The sequence below is a fragment of the Pongo pygmaeus genome, chromosome 2, assembly GCF_028885625.2.
Source record: "Pongo pygmaeus isolate AG05252 chromosome 2, NHGRI_mPonPyg2-v2.0_pri, whole genome shotgun sequence".
In the NCBI taxonomy this organism is placed as follows: Eukaryota; Metazoa; Chordata; class Mammalia; order Primates; family Hominidae; genus Pongo; species Pongo pygmaeus.
The window spans coordinates 137,247,794-137,255,277 of record NC_085930.1 but is presented as its reverse complement, the minus strand read 5'-3'; the positions used below and the strand labels follow the sequence as shown (position 1 = coordinate 137,255,277).

The 7,484-nt window shown below is 39.1% G+C and overlaps 1 pseudogene; it reads right to left on the bottom strand.

The window, feature by feature from the left end:
• Positions 1–3,119: 3,119 nt before the first annotated feature.
• On the bottom strand, positions 3,120–6,641 carry LOC129032921 (chromodomain Y-like protein; annotated as a pseudogene).
• Between the last annotated feature and the right edge of the window lie 843 nt (positions 6,642–7,484).

Below are 7,484 nucleotides of genomic sequence, written 5' to 3'. Positions count from 1 at the left end.
TCTGAATCTACCTATGACCTGTAAACCCCCTGCATCAAGATATCCTGCCTTTTGGGGCCAAATCAATGTAACCTCCATGTATTGATTTACAGTTTTGCCTGTATAAACCAAAAGGTGACTGAGGTAGGTGTCTCAATTGATTAGAGGTTTATTTAGCCAAAGTGGAGGACATGCCTGGGAAAACCACAAATCATAGGAGCATTTGTGATCTACGCTTTTGCCAAAGGTGTCGTGAACTTCAGTATTTAAAGGGGAAAGAGCAAATAGGAGGGAGGGAGGCAGTGAGGCAGATCATTACATTCTTGTGAGGCTCTAAGTAGCCTCACTAAATCTACATTTTACATATGAAAATAGGGAGTAGTGGAAAAGTCAATTACGCATTATCTCATGCCCAGTAAATCTACATTTTATATAAGATACATTTTAGGGAGGCAGAAGTTACAGGCAAAAGCATAAATCAATACATGGAAGGTATACATTGGTTTGGCCCAGAAAGGTAGGACGTCTTGAAGTAGGGGCTTCCAGGTCAAAGGTGGATCCAAAGGTTTTCTGATTGGCAATTGATTGAAAGACTTAAGCTTTGCCTGAAGAGTTTGAAGTTAGCATAAAGAAATGCTTGAGTTGAGATAAGGGGTGTTGTGGAAGCCAGGGTTCTTGTCATGTAGCTGAAGCTTCCAGATAGGAGGTTTCAGAGAGAACAGATGGTAAATTTCCCGTATTGGGCCTTACAAGGTGTCAGACTCTCCAGAAGAAGACCTAGCAAGGGAAGGAGATTCTCTACAGATTGCAAATTTCTCTCACAAGAGACAGATTTGCAGAGTCACTTCAAAATATGTAAAAAAAAAAAATACATTTTTGGGGTAAAACACTTTGATTTCCTTCAGGGCTTACTGTCTGTCATGTGATGCCATACCAGAGTTGGGTTGGAATTTGGTATCCAAAGAGTCTGTTTGGTCAGTCTTGTGTTCTCTATTTTAATGTTAACGTTGGTTGGTTGTGCCTAAATTCCAAAGAGAGGAGGGTATAACGAGGCCTGTCCAGCTTTCCCTTCCCATCACACCTGAACTAGTTTTTCAGGTTTCTTTGAGACCACCTTGGCCAAGAGAGGGGTCCATTTAGTCAGCTGAGGGCTTAGAATTTTAATTTTGGATTACAAGGTAAACAAAAATATTTTATTCTCTCTTAATGTTACATGAAAATCTTGTTCAAAAGAGAAAACCAAATTTACCTTTGTATTTAGTGTATTATTAAAAGCTAACTGTATGTATGTATGTATATGTATGTGTGTTTGTGTGTAAGAAATGTTAGTTTGATTTAACCAGTTTTCACAGCTGAATACTTATTCTATAAAAACTTTACAGATTATGTAGTTTATATATAGTTCAAACTACTGAATGAAAAGGTAGGCCCCACAGATGCAAAACTACCGTACCAATCAATCCAAGGTAAAGGTAGATTTACACACTGTACAGCACTTTGCATGGCTGGGGTGGTGGTCAGTTCTGAGTATAAACTTCAACATTGTACAGAAATAAGGTTTTGATTTTTTTTCACTCTTCATACATTCAATACGATTGCAAACTCAGAAGCCTAACTAATAATAAGTGATATGGTTTGGCTATGTACCCACCCAAATCTCACCTTGAATTGTCATAATCCCTATGTGTCAAGGGTGGGGCCAGGTGGAGATAACTGAATCTTGGGGGCAGTTCTCCCCATACTGTTCTTGTGGTAGTGAATAAGTTTTATGAGATCTGATGGTTTTATAAATAGCAGTTCCTCTGCATAAGCACTCTTGCTTGCTGCCATGTAGGACATGGCTTTGCTTCTCCTTTGCCATCTGCCATGATTGTGAGGCCTCCACAGCCGTGTGGAACTGTGAGTTCATTAAACTTCTTTCCTTTATAAATTACCCAGTCTCAGTTATGTCTTTATTAGCAGCGTGAGAACAGACTAATACAGTAAGCATCTGTAGTCTGGAATGAGTACTCACTCCTGGAAGGAATTCACTTGTCTATCCACACAGGGCACTCTTGGACGCCATATTGTCTTAGTATATTGTATAGACATAAAAGCAGAGGCCAAGAACATTAAAAGTTGAAAATAAGGTAGTTCTTTTTTTGTCTTGAAAGGAGTTTCTGCAACTAATACTATGTTAAAAGAACTTTAACTTACTAAATAAAATATATTCTAAGTGAACTCAAAATTGCATTTTATAAACATAAAAATACTTTATTTTGATGTAATACATTAGTCATATCTGCAAATAGAAAACGAAAACTGCATATAAGGTAATATTTCTGACCCAGTAATAAAAGGCACTTTGGAGTTTTTTTTTTTTTTTTTTTTTAAGGGTCAGAAAAACTATTTAAAGCTTGGTAAGACTAACATAACTTAGATTTTCATGATTAAGCTATTCAGTGATTCACTAATATTACAAAACAAGCTTTCTTTTAGAGAGACAGTGGTTTCTTCATGCTAACTGGGTAAGAGCTGGACATATTTAAAAAAGAAGAGGAAACCAATTGGTATCTCAGCATGAATCCTAAGCATATGTTTGGTTTAGGGGTGTGCTCGCCAGTGGATTTTTAATCAGAAAGATTTATCTTACAAGATAAGTCTCACTTTTGATTTAGAATTTCCCATCTCTGAAGTATTTGTACCTTCTTGGAGACAAAGGCAATACCTCAGACTTTCTGCATCTCTGTATTAGTGAGGCTGGCTGATACCCCTTTAGATTCTGTGTTCTAGAAGAAAAAGATGAGAAAAACATTATCAAACATTACTCTAGACTTTTCTGCAATTCAAAACTAATAAAACAGAATTCCATTTTTTTATATTGTACTAGCCAAAGAAAACAAAAATTAGAGCTTCCAAGAGCAGTCTAGTGCTCACCATTATACTTTTACACTTGTGTGGATAAAGCAGCTTTGTAGTTACTTATTTTAAAGCTACAGTACTTAAAAACTTCTTGATAATAAATAACTTGGGTATTTCCAGTCCTGCTTCCAAGCATGAACTATGGGTGAGCTTATTTCAGGCTGCAAGAATGGATTAGGGAAACCAATGATGTTCTTCTGCTCAGCCCATCCCAGTGTCATCAGCAGGCAGCTTGACGCTCACAACTCATCAATTTTCCTCTGCAAGCACTTTAACATGGAGTCCATCAGTTGGGCCAAGCCCCAGATTTTCTTCAGCACTTTGCACTCCCTCTCATTGGCCTGCTCCAACTCCATCTTCATGTTACGGCACACAAGGGCTTCGGATTCCTCAAGCACAACTGGATTACATGAGGAAAACTCCTTTATTCAAATCATAACTTTCTGGGTGAAGGTCCCGGGCCAAAATACCTGGGCTACCAGACCTTTACCACATGTCTTCTGTGTGGTCAGCTTCTACCCACTGAGCAATATCTCATTTGCAAATGCCCCTTCCATTATTTTGGGAAACAATGGTAGAACAGCCATCTGGATTCTGTCCAAAGGTAATAGAGAGCAGTGGAAACCAAGCCTTTTCATTAGTCCAGACCACACTGCAAAGAGGCAATATAGATGTGCTTAGCCTAATGGCTGGGCCATTGACTGCTACAATAGATTTCTGAAACTGTATGAAAGTATTCACAAAGTTTCTGGTAGCTTCTGCTGTTTTAGTGCTTTCTCTTTTGCTGTCATTTGTTGAATGCTATATAAAATAAATAAAGTCAAGTGCACAACAGAAGGTACTGCCGATGGCACTGAGCAGCATAAGCTTGCTGTTATCAGCAGCGGCTGTACTCAAAGCACTTTGGATTTCTTTTTTTTTTTTTTTTTTTTTTTTTGAGACAGAGTCTCACTCTGTTGCCCAGGCTGGAATACTGTGGCACCATCTCAGCTCACTGCAACCTCTGCCTCCCAGATTCAAACGATTCTCCTGCCTCAGCCTCCTGAGCAGCTGGGATTACAAGCATGCTAATTTTTTTGCATTTTTAGTAGAGATGGGTTTTCACCATGTTGGCCTGGCCTCAAGCAATCTGCTTGCCTCGGCCTCCCAAAGTGCTGGGATTACAGGCATGAGTCACCGTGCCCAGCCTGGACTTCTTTCATTACCTTGAAACTTAGTGAGTTATTCTCTAATGATTCTGTGAATATAACAAGGTGGATGAAATCATCCTGCTTCCTGATGACAATATCTCTCTATCTGGAGGCACTTTCGGTTTGCCTCATGCTAAAATGCAATCACTTGCCAAAGGTTGGCCTTTTCTGTCATCAATAAATTTTCTTCTCCCTGGTGTCATTCCTGTAACAGATGTCTGCATGTTGGTTGTTTCATTGGCTGTTAACGCATCCATAAACAGAGATGTGCCTTTCCCATTAACAGCTAGGGCCCTGGCTGTAGGGCCATGACTACATGGCTGTAGTCATGGGGCCAGACACCTGAGGCACTAGTGGGTGTATTCAGGGCCTGTTTCCCATCCTGACCTGCTCCATGCACAGGGGTCCAATAAAGCTCCAACTTACTATTCTCCAGCCACTATTCTATAGCTCCAACTGGCTATTCAGTCACCACCATGTTCTCCTGACCCTGCTCAACAGGGTCCAGTTTCTGGGGGCTCTTGTTCTGAAAGCCATTCTCTGTGGTCCTGCTCTTAATGGGGCTCATACACACAAATATCTTGATACTTGACTTTGCTAGGTCAATATTCTTCCAGCTAGAGAGAGATGGAGCTGTGTTTTTCCTGAACTTCCAGGTAGCAGCAAACAACTGGCTGTTTTTAGACTCGTGGTGTTTGCCAATCTCTAGTGACTTAGGAGAGGTCTTATCAAAGCTTCTGTTGATGGATCTGGAGATTTATTTCCTAGCATTATTTGGAGAGTGCTATTTGTTCTGGTCAGTGGGCTCTCTTTCTGCTTTTTGACGTGGTGTCTGTATTCCTCATGTTTCACGAGCCAGCACTCTGGTTCCCAAGTGTGATCCTCACTGTCATAGCCCTTCCATCAAACCAAATACTCTGTCTTCCCTTCTTATTTTTCCTTTTGTCAACAATTCTTTCAGCCTGTCCTGTTCTAGTTGGTGGAGGCCAACATAATCCAGTTTACTCCTTTTCCAAATCCTGTGTACCTAAACCATCAATCATTGGAAACCAGTACTACCCAAGATAAAATTCTTCAGATCAGGAATCACAGCCATTTCCTGCCTTAGGAGAACAATGACTTAAAGCTAATTGTTCACAAAACCTTATAAATAAACAAAACCATCCAATCTCAATCAGTTAGACCATAAGGTAAGATTTCCATAAGCCTTTAAAAAACTTTCTCAATCTTTTGTTATAGAGTGGATTGATCCTACAAAAAAGAAACAAACAAACAAAACCCTGTCAGTCTGACACAGGGGCCCAGACTCTCACATCGGTGTGCTTTTGATATTAATGCTTAATTTATAGGAAAACTAATAATACTTTTTACATTTTAGCCAATTTAAGCACACGCAGAATTCCTTTCACAAGATCAGTTTCATAAACTTTCTATAACTTGCTTAAACCTTCAGTTTTGTCCTATCATTTTACCTTAGGACAAAAATTTACATTCTTTTTCACCTTTCTATATTCATATAGCTTTACTTGACACTGTTTTTACTTATTTAATTAAAAATAATAAAAATCCTCTAAACCAGGTAAAATTACTTTCCCTTTAACAAAAATCACATTTCTATGCCTTCTTATAATTTTTTTTTTCAAAACTCATCTTACTTTCCTTATATACTTTGTATAAAAAATATAGGCTCTAAAAAAAACGGCTACAGTAAGGCCTAACGACAGGTGGAGCTCTCCCTGGCCCAGCTATGCCTCCTGGTTCAGCTGGGAAGGGCCATGCCTTATCTGCAGCTCTGTTTTTTGTCCTGAGCTCTGCATCTGATGCATAATTAGAAATGCTACCTCTTAGGTTTTTCACTAAAAATAAGAGTTGCTAAGAGTTAACATTGTAATTAATGTAAACCTGATCCAAATATATATAAATTGGAAAATTGAAACTGCCTTTGCAAAATTATAACTGAGGAAATTATGACAGTGAAAGAAAGCAGACCTAACTGACTCCATCTTGCTTCTAACCTTTAAGCTGTTCTTGTTCATTCCTGGGCATAGGCCGAACTAACTTTGGGAAGGAATTCAGTTCATGGTTTGATTCTGAAACAAAATTGATAATAGTCCTTTCCAGAAAAGACCCCCTTCTTGCCTGGGGACCAGTCTGCCTAGGCAGGACTAACAAATTACCTCCAAGATTAGAAAGTACAGTTTAGAGGTCATACAGCCTCTGGTTCCAAGAATCTGAACCTCCCCAAATTGCTCCTGGGGATAACATTGCTATTGTAAAACCTAAGGTGAGTGCTTGAGATATTTTACAGACTCTGCGCTCCATGGATCAGCTGACACCACTCAGACCTGTAATCTGGCTCAACCAGTTCTGCCATCCCACCCAGGAACAGAAGACAGCAAGAAAAACTCACTTCGACCCCCTATGATTCCATCTCCAACCTGACCAATCACCACCCCCTACTTCCCAAGCCCCTGCCTGCCAAATTATCTTTAAAAATTCTGATCCCCAAATGTAATAATAAAACTCCAGTCTCCCACATAGCCAGCTGTGTGTGAATTACTCTTTCTCCATTACGATTCCCCTGTCTTGATAAATTGGCTTTGTCTAGGCAGTGGGCAAGGTGAACTCATTGGATGGTTACACTTCCACAGTGTTCCTCTCTATAAGGACATTCCCCAGAGGCCAGTGAACAACCCAAGCCAATCAGCCCACTCTGTGATCAACTCATTCCCTATCTAATATATACTCAACGGTCAAGTCTTTTTTTCACAATACAAAGCAATTTCTGGTACCCTCAAAAGCCAAACACGTTAGGTAACACAATCCAAAAGAGATTGAAGATGGCAAAGAGGAAGGAGGAACAGGGTGGAGTAAAAATAAATAGAACAATTTTTAAGAAAGGAAGTGAGCAGAAGTACCAAGCATGTAATGTTATTTTAATGTTTCAGTCAACTAAAAAATTCCTAAAAATAGAATCCAAAAAGAGAAAAAGCGTAATGACAATATATATATATAATCTACCTTGGATATCAACTTTTAATTAAGCTGACTTCTAATTGTAGATTTGGAGTTTTGGAGTAGGCCAATTCCACTCAGATTTTAAAAATAATCCCATCAAATCTTTTATTACCAGATTTTAGCTGGGACAAATAGCTCATATTTTTGGCTTTTGAACATCCTTACCAAAGATATCCTTTCAATTACCTTAACCAAAGTTATAACCACAGATGCACTCACGAGGTATCTCCAAAGAGGTGACAAGTAGTTTTTACAAGATCCAGAATCACCTGAAAAATAACTAAGAGAAAGGAAAGTTTCACTAGCCACAAACAGGTTCTAACCCACATTTCTTTCAGGCCATAGTTTCTAGGGTCTTAGCTTTTCAGCTTACTATCCATACATGAAGGCCAAAGA